Source organism: Populus nigra, chromosome 1 (genome assembly GCF_951802175.1).
Source record: "Populus nigra chromosome 1, ddPopNigr1.1, whole genome shotgun sequence".
Classification (NCBI taxonomy): Eukaryota; Viridiplantae; Streptophyta; class Magnoliopsida; order Malpighiales; family Salicaceae; genus Populus; species Populus nigra.
The window spans coordinates 4,311,694-4,317,693 of NC_084852.1; the positions used below are offsets into that span (position 1 = coordinate 4,311,694).

Below are 6,000 nucleotides of genomic sequence, written 5' to 3' on the forward strand. Positions count from 1 at the left end.
CAATACCATTTTTTATCTCAGGCTTACTGCGTTTCAGTCTGGTGATTAGTTGTGAAGACTGACTTCCATTGATTTTAGGGGTTGAAGTTCATCTGAATTTCCTTAATGCTGCTGGGGCCTTAAAGTTCTATGTCCCGAAGAAGTCTACTGCTAGCTGTCTGGAAGAACGATTCGGATAGATTTTGGATTTGTACTAATCTATTGACTTGTATCTTATTCGGCTATGCTTTTTGCAGTCTTCCTCTTGTTTCTGTTGTTCATGACCCATTGGGTTGTGTGTTCGGCCATTCCCGGCCGGCTTTAACTTTTTGCTTATAAAAAAAAAAAGCATTGACAAAGCATGCCTAGCTATGGTCTCTCTCGTAAAAAACGGAAAATAGAAAAAAAAAAGAAAAAAGAAAAAGAAGAATGTCATGGTCTGTCATTGCCAGATGCAGTAAAACTGAGTCAACTGACTTCTATCATGGCAAAACATTCAATGGTCTTAAAATTTTTCAGTCGTTCTAGTTCTCTAAAAATTTCAGTAGAAGAGAAAAGTTTGATCATAACTAAGTTAAAAATTTCATCAACTCGTATAGAATTAGCATAATATATTAAAAACAAGAAGATCACAAGAAAGTTTTTGAAACTAGGGATCTGCTAACAAGAAGCTCAATATTATCACATTGAAAGAATGGATAATCTATTTCAACCTTTACATTTGTAATTGCTCATTAAATTTTTATATTTATGCAATTAAACTCTAATTTGATTAAATTAATTCTTAAAAATTATAATTCAACTCCCAAACTTTAGTTTTTTCCGATTAAAACTTAAATTGATTTAAGAATTAATTTTTCTTGCTATTAAACCCTTCATAAACTCAATTAATCTTTCAAAAAAAATCTAATTGAGTTCTTAAACGTTTGATTTTGAACTTTTTTTTTTGTTAATAGAATTGTCAAATTTTAATTTTTGTTTTTTTAAAATTACTTGATCAATTTTTGTTTATTTTCTGGACACTCCGACATCCTCTTCTCACTACTATTATTTTTTTATTTTCTTTTTGTGTGAGGATCCAAAAATGGATAACAATAAAGTTGAACAAGTTTGAAAATAAATTTGAAATTTAAATTCTTTTGGAATGACGGTGAAATTGCTGAAAATAACACAAATACATCAAGAAAATATATATTTTTTTTGTATGCTGAAAGTATTTTAAAAAAATATAGGATAAAAAATTGTGTTATAACAAAACCTTCTCTGGAGCCCATACCTCTTGTGGCATATTGCTTTCCAAATACTCATCAACTTCAATTTCCTCCAGCCTCGATACATCAATCTCCGAATACTTTATATAGAAGGAGAAGGGAACAAAAGGATGAGGAAAAAGGCAAATGAAAGCATGGGTTCCTGGATTACGTAATCTGCTAGAATGTTCAACATGTCTATGCCATGCAGTCAATAAGACAACTCTGCAAAACCGGCCATACTAACTCACTAGAGCCCTTTCCACAATGACAAACCACAGCCTTTGTTGTCCAAGAAAAAAAAGAAGCGTTACTTTACTTCAAGCATCTTCTTTTTCACTTCAAGAATGGCTGGTGATCAAGTAACCCTGTTGGATTTCTCGGCAAGTCCATTATTTATGAGAGTGAGAATAGCATTGGCTGAAAAGGGTGTAAAGTACGAGTACAGTGAACAAGATTTGAGGAACAAAAGTGCTTTACTTCTTCAAACGAATCCTGTTCACAAGACAATCCCAGTTCTTGTCCATAATGGGAAATCCGTTTGCGAGTCATTGTTCAGTATATTGATGACGTGTGGAAGGACAAGGCTCCTTTGTTGCCTACTGATCCTTACCAGAGAGCTCAGTCGAGGTTCTGGGCAGATTTTGTTGACAAAAAGGTATGTTAATTTTTTTTTGATAAATAAAGAGTTCATCTTTTTTATTTTTTATTTTGATTTGATTTGATGTATGACTTGATTAAACCCACATTGCAATTTGATCAGTTTCTGAGAATTAGAATTTTACATCACCAGTACAATTTAGCCCTAAGACTAATATCAAGTAAAATATTGGTGTGATATGAATCTGCAGATATATGACCTTGGGAGGAAGATATGGACAACAAAAGGAGAAGATCAGGAGTCAGCCAAGAAGGATTTCATTGATAGCCTCAAGCTGTTGGAAGGAGAGCTTGGAGACAATCCTTACTTTGGGGGCGAGAGTACCCTCGGCTACGTTGATGTTGCGCTACTTCCTTTCTATTGCTGGTTTTATGCCTATGAAACCACAGGCAACTTCAATATAGAGGCTGATTGTCCGAAGCTGATTGCTTACTGCAAGAGGTGCTTGGAGAAAGAGAGTGTATCCAAGTCTCTTGAAGATCCACAGAAAGTCTCTGAATTCGTTGTGATGATGAGAAAGAAGCTTGGGCTTGAGTAATGTGCACCCAAAGGCATGGAGGTGCTATTTCCTGTTGAGAAGTTGTTGTACTTGTGTACTGTCTGAGTTATGTTTCAAACAAGGTTGGCACTTTGTTGTGCCTGTAATATGTTTATAGTTCGAGAGGGCACTTTGTTGTGCCTGACTGAGGAATTTTATCTTAGTGTTTGACAAATATATTTTTAGGCATGTTTTGATAATTTTATTTTGAATAAAAATATGATTTTGCGAAACAAGACCCAAATGTTTTTTAATTTTTTTTGCTTGTTGCATACGGCGCAATCCTTATAAAAAATTGCATTTTTTTTATGAAAAAGGAGAAAAAATATTTTTAGCATGGTTATAAAAAAATTGCATCTTTTGGAATTTACACCAAGTTTGTAAAATTCCTTAAGAATTTAGCCAATATTTCAATAACTCTAAATTTTTAATTCATGAAAATTAATGGTCATCATCCTAATATAAATATTGAACCTATAAGTAGGCTAATATTTAACTACTAGGAGTTGACTAGAAAATTTTCTGGATTATTTTAGATATTTATCAATTTTAATTGAGAGTATTTTTTTACTATAATATACAAGTTGTGGAGAAGCATTTTTCCTACTATGATAGGTGAACCTTGTTAGGGCACCTACATAGACCCTTGCTATAAGAATTTATTTGGGCATACAAACTTAAAATAAACTCATGGACATCAGCTGCTTGTTCAGAAAAGATTTATGCCTTCGATGCTTCAAAACAATGGTTGTTGCCTTTATGCTCTCTTTTGTCAAACCTTACCTCCACAAATTTCTATCTTTTTCAAAGCTAAAGAAGATCATTGTGTTAGGCTCATGCACTTTCACAACTTGGGCTATTTCTTATTATTTTCTTTTCTCTTTTTTTTTCTCTTCCCCTTCCCTCCCTTTGGTTCTGATTTTTCAAGGTATTTATAAGGTTTCACTAAGGATTTTTTTGATAGATTCAATCATAGATTTATAATGATTGATCGATGCATGACCCTCTGATCAAAATAGGAGTGTTTTATGAACCTTCACAACTTGGGTTTTTATGATAATAGTAAACTTGTAATCAAATGGATTAACATAACTTAAATTAACATTTTTTTAGCATCTTCCATGTTCTATTTGCATTCAACCTCTACTTATCAATGAGAACATTATTAATGACATCATTATTTCCATTAGCATCATTCTTTATGTTATCATTATCGACATAATTATTATAAAAAAATATCATAAATTGAAGGAGAATATTAATCCACTTCTATCTCATCATAAATGAGACCACCAAAATCTGCATGAAAAGTCAAACAAATATTATGATTGTTCTAAGAAAGAAATAATGCTTGTATAGTGTGTTATAGCTAGAAAAAGTTTGCCTAGATTTTTCCATTTAGGTTGGTTAAGAATGTTATAAATAACTATGCAACAATCACTTGTAAGGCAAGTAAAAAAACTATGCTAAGCATAAAACCTTTGTCTTAAAACACCCATCCTTATATTATATCTCCTATCAATGAAGTTTTTGCTTTATGTATCCTATATCATTCAACCATTTTCAAATTATAAAGTCCTTCTTTTACCAAATCACCACAACTAAACACCTTAACTATCAAATTATTTTCATTTCAATCCTTTATACTTAAAACCTCTAAACTACCTCCTAAACTATCATCATCTTCTAACAGTGGTACCAAAGTCCATTTGATTGTAAGTGGGCATTAAGGTCATTATAGCCCCTATTGCGGGGCGACATTGGGCTAGCGAGCTAAAGTGCCTCCTAAAATGGTATTGTTGGGAAAGAAAGGGTTTTGGATTTAATCATAAAATTATGATTAAGGTTACTAGAAAACCTATGGTCTGCGAGAGTCTGGATAAGGGACTGATTGTGCAATGGGAAGATGCATCACCCCCAGTGTACCCTACCAAAGGTAAGCTGCATTGTTATTTTATTGTTTCTCTAGGTCAACTTTCTATTCGCGGGTCTCATATATGGTCCAAGGCAGATGTCCCTTCATGAGAAAATCTCAACCTTATCAGGCTAAATCCTAACCATTCTAAAGTCTAAATTTTAACATCGTATTCATTTTTTTATTTTCAATATTTAAAGTTATACTATACCATGTAATTTTACACACCCCAAATATTATAGTCTATATCTAAACCCTAATGTAAAATGAACAAAATGATTGGTGAAGAGTTTCTGAAATTTTGGTTGCATCCTAACGGATAATCATAAATTTGTTGTGATATCGATTTTTTTTCCTTTTTAAAATAAAAGGAAGATGCGATTTGCTTTTCTTTAAAAAAAAATGCCTGGAAAACCTTGAGGACTTGGGCATATGCATGAAAATAATTTTTTTTTGTTTTTGATTTTTTTTGAAATAGGAAATTAATTCAAAAAATTTTGAGATTTTTTTGAGTTGTTCAAAAACAATTTATAAATCTTTCGGAGAAAATCAGGTATTTTAATAGTAGATTTGTATCTTACAGTATAAATATATAGCTCGATATTATGAAAAATTGGTAGAGAAATATGTTAGAAAATCACAAATTTTTTTGAAGGATTTTTTTTGAAATTTTCCTGAAATTTCTCATTTTTTTCATATTATATTACATTTTTTTGAAACGGGTTCAGCTCATCCCAATCGAGTTGGGCCGATTGGCAGCCCAAAAAATCCTCTTTTCTTTTTTGTGGGGTGGGCCGGACTCGACCTAACCATTTGGGTTGTGCTGAATCAGGTCTAACCCATCCCATGACTACTAGCAAAAGCCAACAGTGTAGGACGTGAATTAATTCGTGTCCTGCATGCAAGATGTCAAAAGAAGAATAAAAGAGGTGCAGAAAAGGAGGGCTAAAGAAGTTTACCAAGCGCAGAGGAGAGGAGTTGTCGACTGGTGGCGGACACATTGATGGACACGCTGATGGGCGGTGTTTGTTGTGGAAGGGGAGTTTGTGATGGAGAAGAAGAAGAAGGAAACCACGGTGGGGTGGCTGCATGTAAATCCTGAAAAAAAAATTCAATCAAGGTTGGATTAAATTAAAGGAAATAAAGTAAACTAAAAAGAAGTGGGGGCAAAATGAATATACTTAAAGAAAATGGGGCCTAAATGCAAATAAGAATAATTATAGAGCATAAGTACTCCTCTTCTCACCAAAAACAGATCTGCAGATAACGTAAAGAAAGAAAAAAGGGAGTTTTTATATTCATTTTTACAAATCAAGAGAGAAACACCAAAATTTCAAAAACTCATCCAAGATAAGGGTTATAGGTAGAATAAACACTTGTGGGAAAGAGATTGACAAGAAAAAATTGAACAAGAAGAGAAGAGGGGAGAGCCGGCTGTCATTAGAAAGAAAATGAGGGATCGAAACCTTGATTCATACCGGGAGGGACCACAGGAGTTGTGCAGCAGCAGTAGGGGAGCATGAGTAGAGCTTCTGTTGCAGGTGAAAAATTGTTGTGTGAATTTCCAAATGATGAAATTATCACTGGCAAAAGAAATATGAGGTGTGATTTGAGGCGTAAACTAGCATACATTTAGTGTATGTTAGGATTCCGGGTA

The 6,000-nt window shown here is 33.3% G+C and overlaps 1 pseudogene; it reads left to right on the plus strand.

Moving 5' to 3' along the window:
* Window positions 1-1,557: 1,557 nt before the first annotated feature.
* On the plus strand, window positions 1,558-2,481 carry LOC133681356 (probable glutathione S-transferase; annotated as a pseudogene).
* The last annotated feature ends 3,519 nt before the right edge of the window (window positions 2,482-6,000 follow it).